This window comes from Choloepus didactylus, chromosome 17, assembly GCF_015220235.1.
Source record: "Choloepus didactylus isolate mChoDid1 chromosome 17, mChoDid1.pri, whole genome shotgun sequence".
Classification (NCBI taxonomy): domain Eukaryota; kingdom Metazoa; phylum Chordata; class Mammalia; order Pilosa; family Megalonychidae; genus Choloepus; species Choloepus didactylus.
Genome location: NC_051323.1, coordinates 38,420,751 through 38,433,146, shown reverse-complemented (window position 1 = coordinate 38,433,146; position 12,396 = coordinate 38,420,751). Strand labels below are relative to the sequence as shown.

The 12,396-nt window shown below is 33.7% G+C and overlaps 1 protein-coding gene across 4 annotated transcripts in view; it reads right to left on the bottom strand.

Moving 5' to 3' along the window:
* Positions 1–12,396, bottom strand: part of LOC119512926 (probable G-protein coupled receptor 75) — a 237,164-nt gene that overhangs the window by 110,972 nt on the left and 113,796 nt on the right. The window lies entirely within an intron of this gene.

The window sequence follows — 12,396 nt, the reverse complement described above, 5'->3', positions numbered from 1 at the left end:
TGCTTTGACTAGAAACTGTAACACTAAAGACAAAAAGAATACACATAACACTGTTTTCTAGTTGAGTTGTTTTTCACAGGAGTATATATGAACAATTCTGAAATCACTATGCATGATTACTAGGATAAGTACAGAAATAAATAAATGGATGGCAGATAGTGGGGGCCAGGTTTCTCACTGTTGAAGAGGGATGTCACAAACAAGCAAAGGGGGAAGGTTAGAACGAACCATGTGGTATTGGATTAGAGTCCAAACATCGGTATGAACTTAAAACCGATACAGAAATAATTATAGTTATGTATATAAATATGGGTTAGTATATATATGTTTTTTCCTAGCTCTGCTGACAAGCCTTAGAAGCAATAACAGCCCAGTAGTAATGAGTACATTCAGCACCAGATCTTTATTTTGAATACCATTCTCCAATAAAAGGATCCAAGAAAATGGGAAATTTCATGTTGTATACGTTACCACAATAAATATTCTAAAAAGAAAAAGAAACATAAGAGGAACTAGGGCTCCTTGGAGAATAGCTGATTCTTGAATTGGGGCAAGGAATATGCCAGACAAGCCTGGATCATCTTGTAGTCCAGAAAGTAAGTACTAAAAAAAAGAAAAAAAAAAAATACACCTTGATGGGAATATGTCAAAGAGCACAGGTGCCAACTGAAAGAGCTCCCAGTAGCCAAAGCTAGAACAATTTGAGCAACAAAATAAATAAAGCAGTATTGGATTATAACTCAGATATAAAATAAATATGCAAGAGTCCCCATGGATATAAATGATTGAATTTTAAAAATGAGAAAGAAGAGACAAATCCCCCACACAGAAAAGTCCAAATAATTTCATGTCGATACTCTCGTCCCCCAAGAAAAAAGCCATGATCTTTTAATCCAATCTCATGGGATACTGGGATTAGGTTGTTTCCTTGGAGATGTGACTCACTCAACTGTGGGCAAGATCTTTGGATAATTTCTGTGGAGGTGTCACCCCACCCATTCAGGGTGAGTCTTAATTAAATCACTGGAGCCTGGATTTTATTTAACTCCCACCCTTGAGAGTAGGCAGTCCTTAGTAACTTGCTTCCAAAGAATAAATTATGGAAATGGGGGAAAGGGGAGAAGTAACACAGAAAAGTAAGTGATCAAAGTTAAAATCATGTCATTGTTAGCATATGCCCCATATGCTGACGTGATGAGAATGGTATTTTACTGGTCTTCCAAAAACCCTTAATCGCAGTCTGATCATGAGGCAAACACCAGACAAACCCAAGTCGAGGCACATTCTACAAAATACCTAATTACTACTACTGTCACAGACCAGATGAGGCTAAGGAGATAAGATGACTAAATGGAATGTGGTATACTGGAACAGAAAAAGGATATTAGAGAAAAACTAGTGAAATCCAATGAAACATGGAGTTTATTTAATAATAATATACCAGCGTTGGTTCCTTAGCAGTGACAATGTACCATAGTAAAAATACAATGTTAACAAGAGAGGAAACTGGGTGAGGAGTATACAGGAACTCTCCGTAGTATCTTTAAAATTTTTCAATTCATTAATTAATTAAACTACTACATACACACAATGGTTACGCAATATAATTAAGTACGGAGTTTTCTAACTGGCAACAAAAAAAATTTTGAAATTCAAGAGTATTAATTGTAGTCTTATTTTAATATACTTCCAAAACAAAATGAAAATACATTGTCCTTCAGTAAGTAACAGTTACCTCAACTCTACATTCTTTAATCCAAGTAAATCTAAGAGGTCTTTAAAGCTTTGTAAATTAACTGAATGGAATTTTCACATTAATTTCCCAAAGTACCATCTGTTCAATTAATAATACTAATATCTAATCTTTATTTTCAAGGGGTTTAATACCACTTGGGCCAAGTACTTAAATAATATGCAAGAAAGACAATAATTCAACTTTAAGTGGAATTTAGAATTAATAAATAACTTTTAAAACCTTTTAATAATAAATTACAGAAATATTCTCTCAAATACTTTGAAAATAAAGTAATAGATTTAAGTTTTGCAGGGACTACTGTACAAAATGTGAAAATCCTCATTTGCACAATGGCTCAAAAGCAGAATCCTGTCACTATATTTTGAGACTGCGTTAAAAAGGGAGGGAGAGAGGAAGGAGGGAGGAAGAAAAGAAAAAGACATTGGAAAAAAATATGGTAAAATGCTTACACAGTGAAGTGTGTGATTACAGGTGATTGTCATTTTCTTTGATATATATATTTAAATAAAAAGAGGACATATATATAATGGGAAAATATAAATTTTTAATCAGAAAAAAAAGTTTAATTTTTTTAAAATCCCAGTTGGCCAACAAAATCTGCTTTAGCCTTTAAGCATTTAAAAATATTTATGTGTCTATTTTTAAAATCTATTTCATTATAAAATGTTTCAAACACATCAAAAAACATAGGAATAATATAAGGCACATTGTGTCTCCACCACCTAGGCTGTATCAAAATCTTCAACATTATAGCATAATTTGCCTCAACTCTTTTTTTTTTTTTAATTTTTAAGGAAATAGTAGAGGCTCCCTGGTTTCATTCCTCCCCCATTTTTCCTCCCCAGAAATAACACTATCATGAATTTGGTATTTATCATTCACATATATTTTATACCAAGAATATTTTTTAAATAACTAAAAGGTAAACTCAGAAAATCATACACACATACACACATCTTAGGAAGGGGAAACAAAACCTATTGGGCAATTACCTATGAAGTAAAGAAAATAAAAGGCAACTCTCACTCAGGATGAGAAATATTGAAGTCATTTTACCACAGACGAGATCTTGAAAGATTTTTAGCGATAGAAAATACATACATATACTTAACTAACTTTAAAACCACCTGACTGCTGTGAATAATTGATTGTACACTGTGGATGACTGTAGGGTGTGTGAATATATCTCAATTAAACTGTATTTTAAAAAAAGTAAATGAACAATGGGAGGAAGGGAATGGGATGTTTTGGATGTTCTTTTTTTATTTTAATTTTAATTTAATTTTATTTTTTGGAGTAATGAAAAAAAAAGTTTGATCATGGTGATGAAAGCACAAATATATGACAATACTATGAACAACTGACTGTACACTTTGAATGATTGTATGTTACGTGATTCTCTCTCAATAAAATTGCATTAAAAAAAAACAAAAAAACAAAAACAAAAAAAACACCTGACGAGGAAGGTAACATGTTTTAGCAAAGTAAGCAATAGGTTTGGAGTTACATTTGGGCTGTCATCCCGGCCCTGCCCGTTATAATTTAGATTATGCTGTGGGTAAATTACTTAAACTCTCTGAGGCTCATGATCCTTAACAGTAAAATAATAAAATAGCCAGACCAAACCTCAAGGTGGTTCAATAAAATTATGTACAGTTTGAATTTGTGCAAAACACAATAAATGCAGATAGACATGTAATCATTACAATATTTATGTGCTGGCACAGTTGTCACAAATTTCGTAGAATCTCAAAAATATCATTGTAAGAAAGTTTTCAGTAACCAATATAAATTGGTTTTGGAAGTTCTAATGATAAATTACCTTTCTTAGTGGATGTGTGAGTTATGCCAAAGGGATCTGTCTTGCATTGGACCATCAACTACCAGCCTCTGACTCCATTCTTTTCCTCCAGGCAGGCTTCTTGGGAAAAAAACTGGCCCACAGTAAGGGCTGTTGATAATGCCTTAACCTCTGTTTACTTCGCAACAGAGGACAAAATGGTTCCTGCTTTTACTACTGAAACTTTAAATGGCAAGAGCATTAAAGAATTCCTAACAGACAAACCAAACAGGCACTTCAGTTCTTTCATAAAAACGTGGGAATTCTTTCTAGGCTGCATTCTGAGGACTGGGGCCATCTCAGCTGGACAAGTGCTGATCACTGACACTTGTGCAGCAATGACAAAGAGTTGCCTTTAAAACTCTGCCACTCAACGTGGGACTGAAAGTATCTTCTTGACCAAAAGGGTGATGCAAAATGAGACGAAATAGTTTCAGTGGCTGAGAGATTTCAAATGGAGTCGAGAGGTCACTCTGGTGGACATTCTTATGCACTATATAGATAACACCTCTTAGGCTTTAATGTATTGGAATAGCTAAAAGTAAATACCTGAAACTACCAAACTCCAACCCAGCAGTCTGGACTCCTGAAGACAATTACACAATAATGAAGATTACAAGGGGTGAAAGTGTGATTGTGAAGACCTTGTGGATCACACCCCCTTTATCTAGTGTATGGATGAGTAGAAAAATGGGGATAAAACTAAAGGACAAATGGGGTGGGATGGGGGGATGATTTGGGTGTTCTTTTTTCACTTTTATTTTTTATTCTTGTTCTGGTTCTTTCTGATGTAAGGAAAATGTTCAGAGATAGATTGTGGTGATGAACGCATAACTAGGTAATCATACTGTGGACAGTGGATTGTATATCATGGATGATTGTATGGGGTGTGAATGTATTTCAATAAAACTGAATTTAATTAAAAAAAAAAAAACAAAAAAAAAACAAAAAAAAAAACTCTGCCACTGATACACCACACTATGTTTGCTGACATAAAGTATCCTTTTACTTACAATAATAACTGTTGCTTACTTAAATGAAAAGTACATTGTAGGATTTTTAGTTTTGTTTTCTGTGAATCCCAAAGAGAGAAAGAAAAAAACATATGGTCGTAAGTAGAGGAGACAGGTTAAATATGAGATTAGACCTTTGCTTTGTTTTGTTTGAAATGTGGTTTTTTGTTTTGTTTTGTAATTTTTCAATAAAAAGTTAAAAAATATATGATTAGAACCTTATCTCAACAACTAAGTCAGAATTTTATGAGGTCAAACAAATTTAAGATGTGTCAATCATAAAGAATAATAATTTTCAATTTTAGGTGGATTATGTTGTCAAGCCCTTTATACAATTTTTATCATCTATTATGCTTTATTTAGGAAGTCTAAGAAAAATTGAATATAAAATAATTTCCATAACAAAAGGAATTTCACTATGTGCAAAATTCTCAGAAAACCCTTACTTAGGAAAGACTTCAACATGCTTATAAGCTGAAGGGAAGAAGTCAGTGGAGAGGAAGAAATCAGTAGAGAGAAAGAAATCAGAAGGCATTACAAAGAAATTAGACACCATAAAAAATTAAAAGTCTAGAAGACAAAGTGTGAAATACCTAAAACACATATAAAAGTGAAGAATTAATATCCAGAAAACATAATGAGTTCTTTCAAAGATGAAGTATGGCTAGAACTTCCAAAAAGAAGGACTGCTTAAGAATAAAATCAAGGTAGTGAAGCAGAGCTGAAAGACAGGGAGACAGAGCCTTAATGACATTCTTTGATCACTCAAACCCAGCAATGACTGAATGGACCCACCACTCAGACTTAGCATTTACATAACCTACTATATTATCTTTTTTTGTTTAAGGTAGTTTGAAATGGGTTTCTTTCACTTATTATTGAAAGAGTACTGATCAGTATTGCTCCAGTTTGCTAATGCTACCGTTATGCAAAATACCAGAAATGGATTGGCTTTTATAAAGGGGGTTTATTTGGTTACAGAGTTACAGTCTTAAGGCCATAAAGTGTTCAAGGCAAGGAATCAACAATAGGGTACCTTCACTGGATAAAGGCCATCGGCATCCGGAAAACCTCTATAAACTCAGAAGGCATGTGGCTAGTATCTGCTGATCCCGAATTGTGTTCCACCTTCTCTCTCAGCTCCTGTGCAGTCTTCTACATTTTGCTCTTGGGGCGTTTTGTCCTTTCTTAGCTTCTTCAGAGCAAAAGTCCGCTTTCAACAGCTGTCTTCAAAATGTCTCTCTTAAGTTGCAGCTCTGAGGTTCTTCTGTTTGTGAGCCCCTTTATAAGACTCCAGGGAACTAATCAAGTCCCATGCTGAATGGGCAGGGCCACACCTCCATGGAAACATTCAATCAGAGGTCACACCCTAATTAAAGGTATCACTCACAGTTGGGTGGGTCATATCTCCATGGAAACACTCAATCAGAAGGTTCCAACCTAATCAACACTAATACCTCTGCCCCTACAAGACTGCATCGAAGAACATGGCGTTTTGGGGGACATAATACATCCAAACCAGCACACATGTAGTGGACATCTTAGCAGCATCTATCAATAGTTTAACTTTGCATACTTCTTGAATCAGAAACTTCACTTCAAAGACTCCATCCTACAGAAATGCTCACCCACATACTCAAAGATAGTATGTATAAGGATGTTCACCAAGGCCCTATTTATAATAGCAAAACTTTAGGAAACAAACTAAATACCCATCAATAGAAGAATTGTTAAATAAACATTACAATAAAAATACTATTTATATAACAATAAATAAAATTGTTAAATAAAAAATACTATGCAACAATGCTTTTACTCAGAATGAAATGGGGAGCTATTTCAGCATTTTTAGCAAAACAGAGACATGATCTGTCTTATATTATAAAAAGATCCCCTTGATATACTGAAAGTAGATTGTGGTGGGGTAGGGAGAGAAACAGGGAGATACGATGATATGCTATTGCAGCAATCAAGGCAAGAACAAGGCTCAGAACAAGGTATTAGTGGGAATGGGAGTGGTGAGGAGTGGTATGATTGTACGGGTGTGGATGTGTATACATACACACACAGATATATACATAAGCACACATAAGGATTTGCTTATTGATTAGATGAGATACATGTGAAAAATGAAGGAATTAAGGATGGCGCCACAATTTTTGGACTGAGCTGGAACAATGGAGTATTTCTACCTTACAGATAAAGAAACTGAACCACTGAGAGGTTAAAATTTCTGTCCAAGGTCACACCAATACAAAGTGGTAAAGCCATTAGAACCAATGTCTATTTGACCACAACTCTAAATCACTATGCTACACTGCCTTATTTATCTAAAGATCTTCAGCATCTGTGAACACTCAGCACTACAGCTCAAAATTTTCTTATTTAACATCAACTAAGAAAAGTATTATAACCTAGATCATATATTTTCCAAGTAAAAGTATTTGTTAGCGTATGCTCTAATTAATTGAGAGATTTTAAGTGACCTTTAGTGAGCAAATGATTTAATATTGAATGGCTTGGTTAACTGCCACTGAAGATCATTATCACACTTCAAGATGGCAAGCTTCATGAAATCTTGGTACCTATTATAACAAACTTTCAATACAGGAAAGAAGAGAAGCAAATTTGTTACCTATGTTAATACTTTAAACAGAGAATTAAAATGGAAATAAAATACATATACAGGTTAAATTTCTAAGTGATTCTTACTGCACTTGAACATACTTCTCCAACTGGATTGAAAAGACCACGCATGGTTCTTAAAATAGAGCCTGGATCTAAATTGAAGAGACAGTAAAGCGAAACCCTTCTAACCATTTCAGACTATTTCATTCTTTTCGTATAGGCATGAGCACCTCCATATTTTAGTGAACTAACAAAAGGTATCTTTTATAAATCTCTGCCAATTTATTAACTTTACACAAAGTTCAGGGGGTAGAAATTATATAATAAAGACATTTAATATAAGACAGTTGAGCCACAAGGGACAAGAGAATCATGAATCATGCAAAACACATATACAGTAAGCATAAAGAACAAGAGAAATGTCAACTTATTTTGAAAACTTTTAAGATTAACACAGAATAATACCAAGTTAACTGGAAGAGGTAAAAGAATGCTTTTCTCATCATTGAGCAAAAGAAGCCTCATTTCAGTTTTCAAGAACAGAAAAGTTGGGACTTTATCATCATTTAAAAATATCTCCTCATATGTAGCTTTATGCTAGGTAGACCTTGTACAAAGTGGTTAGCTAGCATTCCTGAACTTGAATCACCCAGAAAAGTTTAAATTATACTCTTTGTAAAAAGGTAAGGGATTAAAAAGGTGTGGGGGGCAACCAGGGGAGTATATAAAACATTATTAATCTGATTTTTCTAGTTAGGGAATTAGAAAGATCTGACAGACTTTTGAATATTAGTTCTGCAAACCCTACTTTGTATCTCCTTATCCCTGCTTTAATTCTGGTGTACATACTACACATAAATTAGATGTATTAAAGTTTATTTCATAAAGGTAAACTCTAATAAAAATATGATGAAATTTTATTTGACTATTTATATCAACTCTTCACATAGCTAACTATATAGTTATCTAACCCTCCAATATCAAACTCAAAAACTGATAGTTATTAATAATGAAGGCGGTATTAAAAACTTCCAAAAGAAAATAAACAAACTTGAATTGTCAGTTCAAATGCCTTTAGTCAAAAGCATGCCTAAGTTTATTCAGCAGCTAAAGGGGTGGGGGGAGAGGGAATTGTGACCTAAACAAACAACATTCTGATGCAGAAAAGGATGTAACAGTAGGTTGGGAACAAGCTTTTTAGCTAGACAAGAACAGTCAAACATAACTTTCTCACTAGAGATATTCTGGGAACTCAAACTATATAGTTAACTTCAAATGGATTCCAAAAAAAAACATGTAAGCTTTTTAAATCTGAAATTTAAGTAAGGCTATGTCTCTAGTATCTTTAAACATTCAACTATAATACTCTAAACATGTGACTTTAAAAGCAGTTATGACAAACTTCCAGTATCATGATTTGGGGAATTTAGCCTTGCTGTCCACATCCCTTAAGACAAGCAAACCAAAATATTGTAAGGATTATTTCCTTTCCTGCAAAGAGTTATTCTGAGGAGTCATGGACACAGAAGTCTAAATTTTGAGTAACTATATATATTTGGTGACGATAAGTAGCTAGGGAGGAAGAGAGTCGGAACTTCCACGATCAATGAAATATAAACAGATTACTAAGGTAAGCATTATAAGCAAACTCAGTTTAAATTAATTAAGTGAATGGTAAAAATTTTCATTTAAATTAAATGTTGGAAACATAGTATGGTGGAAAGAACATGGCTTTTAGAGACAGAATAGGATTCAAATCAAATTCCCCAGTTTATTATGTAATCTTTGACAATTTTGAGTCTTGGTCTCTTAATTTATTGTTCTTTTTTAAATTATGTAAGTTTTAGGTTTACAGAAAAATCATGCAAAAATACAGAGGTCCTATATATCCCCTCACAACACACAGTTTTGCCTATTATTAACACTTTGCTTTAGTGTGGTAACTTTGTTACAATTAAAGAATATTATTATAATTATACCATTAAGTAAAGTCCATATTTCATATTAGGGTTCACTGTTTGTGTTGTACAGTCCTATGTGAATTTTTTAAAAATCTGTATCCTAATAACATACATACAAACTAAAATGAACCTTTTAACCACATTCAAATATATAATTCAGTGGTGTTAATTACATGCACAATGTTGTAATACCAGTTGTCCATTACCAAAAGTTCTCTATCAATCCAAACAAAAACTCTGTACCAACTAAGCATTTACTAATCATTTCCTAACTGCACCCCAATCCCTGGCAAAATGTTTCTGTCTATGAATTTGCTTATGCTATTTCACATCAGTGACATCATACAATATTTGTCTTTTGTGTCTAGCTTATTTTTTCACACAATATGATGTCTTCAGGATTCATCCATGTTGTCGCAGCAATCACAATTTCATTCTTTTTGATGGCACAATAATATTTCATTGCATGTATATATCACATTTGTTCATCCATTCATCGGTTGATGGACATGTGGGTTACTTCCAACTTCTGTCAATTGTGAATAATGCCATTATGAACATCAGTGTGCAAACATCTGTTGAGTACCTTCTTTAAATTGTTTTAGGTATATACCTAGAAGTGGCATTGCAGGGTTAGAGATAATTCTATATTTAACTTTCTGAGGAACCAGCAAACTGTTTTCCACAACAGCTGCACCATTTTACATTCCCACCAATGAATGAGTGTTCCTATTTCTCCATATCTGCTCCAACACTTGTTATCTTCCATTTTTATTTTATTACTAGCCATTCTAGTGGGTATGAAAAAGTATCTTATTGTGGTCCTGAACTTCATTTTTCTAATGACTATGATATTGAGCATCTTTTTGTGTACTTATTGACCATTTGCATATCATCTTTGGATAAATGTCTATTCAAGTGTTTTGCCCATTTTTTAATTGAGTTGTTTGCCTTTTGGTTGTTGAGTTGCAGGATTTCTTTATAAATTTTAGGTATTAAATCCTTGTTGGATATGTGGCTTCCAAATATTTTCTCTCATTCTGCAGGTTGTCTTTTTGCTTTCAGGATAAAGTTCTTTGACGCATAAAAGTTTTTGATTTTGATGAAATCTCATTTATCTATTTTTTTCATTTGTTGCTCGTGCTTTTGGTGTGAAGTCTAAGAAACCACTGCATAACATAAGGTGGCTGCAGATGCTTCCCTATGTTTTCTTCTAGAAGTTTTATACTTCTATTGAGGTTTCTAATTCATTTTAACTTCTGTATATGGTGTGAGGAAAGGGTCTACTTCCATTCTTTTGCATATGGATTTCCAGTTTTTCCCACATTTATTGAAGAGAATATTCTTTCCTACTGAGTGGATTTTGCACCCCTGTAAAAAAGGAATGGGACACAGATGTAAGGATTTATTTCTGAATTCTCAGTTCAATTCTCCTGGTCTATATATCTGTTCTTGTACTAGTACCATGTTGTTTTGATTACTGTACCATTGTAGTAAGTTTTAAAATCAATTATTCTTTTTTTAGATGGTTTTTGCTATTCAGGACTTCTTACCCTTCCATATAAGTTTGATGACTGGCTTTTCCATTTCTGCAAAGAAAAGTGTTGGAATTTTGATTGGAAGTGCACTGAATCTATAAATCACTTTCAGAATTGCCACCTTAACAATACTTCATCACCCAATCAATGAACGTAGAATGTCCTCCCATTTATTTAACTCTTCTGATTTCTTTCAGCAATGTTTTGTAGATTTCCATGTACACATCTTTTACATCCTTGGTTACATTTATTCCTAGATATTTGATTTTTAGTTGCTATTGTAAATGGAATTTGTTTTTTATCTCCTCTTCAGATTGTTCATGAGTACTGTACAGAAATACTATTGACTTTTGTGAATTAATCTCTCATACCCCACCATTTTGCTGAATTCGTTTACTAGGTCTAGGAGCTTTGATGTCAATTTCCCACGATTTTCTATATGTAAGATCATGTCATGTGCAAATAGGGAAAGTTTTACTTCTTCGTTTACAATGTGGATGCCTTTTATTTCTTTTTCTTGCCTAATTTGCTCTGGCTAGAACTTCAAGTATAATGTTAAGTAGCAATGATGACAGTGGGCATCCTTTTCTTCTGCTCTTTAGAGGAAAAGCTTTCACCATTAATTATGATGTTAGCTGTGAGTTTTTCAGATATGCCCTTCATCATACTGAGGAAGTTTCCTTCTAAGTATTTTTATCAAGAAAGGGTGCAGTATTTTTGTGAAATGCCTTTTCTGCATCAATGAAGATGAGCATGTGGGTTGTTTCCCCTCTTTCTGTTAATGTTATGTATTACATTAAGTGATTTTCTTATGTTGATATACTCTTGCATACCCAGGATGACTCCCTCTTCGTCATGGTGTATAATCCTTTTAATGTGCTGTTGGATTCAGTTTTCTAGTATTCTGTTGAGTATTTTGGCATCTGTATTTATGAGGGACATTGGCCTGTAGCTTTTTTTTCTGGTATTATCTTTATCTGGCTTTGGTATTAGGGTGATGCTGGCCTCATCAAATAGTTAAGGAGTGTTCTCTTCAATTTTTGGAAAAGTTTGAGTAGGATTGGTGTTAATTCTTGGAATGCTGTAAAATTCACCAGTTAAGCCATCTGGTCATTGGCTTTTCTTTGTTGGAAGGTTTTTGATTACTGATTCAATCTCTTTACTTGTTATTGATCTGTAAAGACTGCCTAATTCTTGAGTCAATGTAGGTAATTTGTGTTTCTAGGAATTTGTCCACTTCATCTAAGTTATCAAATTGTTGGTGCACAGTTGTTCATAGCATCCTCTTATAATCTTTTTTACATCTGTGGGTTGGGTAGTACTATCCTGTTCTCCCTTTTATTTCTTATTTTAGTTATTTGCACCCTCTCTCTATTCCTCTTTGTCAGTCTGGCTGAAGGTTTGTCGATTTTATTGATCTTTTCAAAGAATCAACCTTTGGTTTTGTTGACTATGTTTTCATATCTATTTTATTGACTTTTGCTCTAATCTTATCTCCTTCCTTCAGCTTGCTTTGGATTTAGTTTGCTTTTCTTTTTCTAGATCCTTCAGTCCTGAGGTGAGGTCACTGATTTGAGATCTTTCTTCTTTTTTAGTGTAAGCATTTAGAGCTATAAATTTCCTTCTAAGCACTCACTACCTTTGCTGCATCCCATAAGCT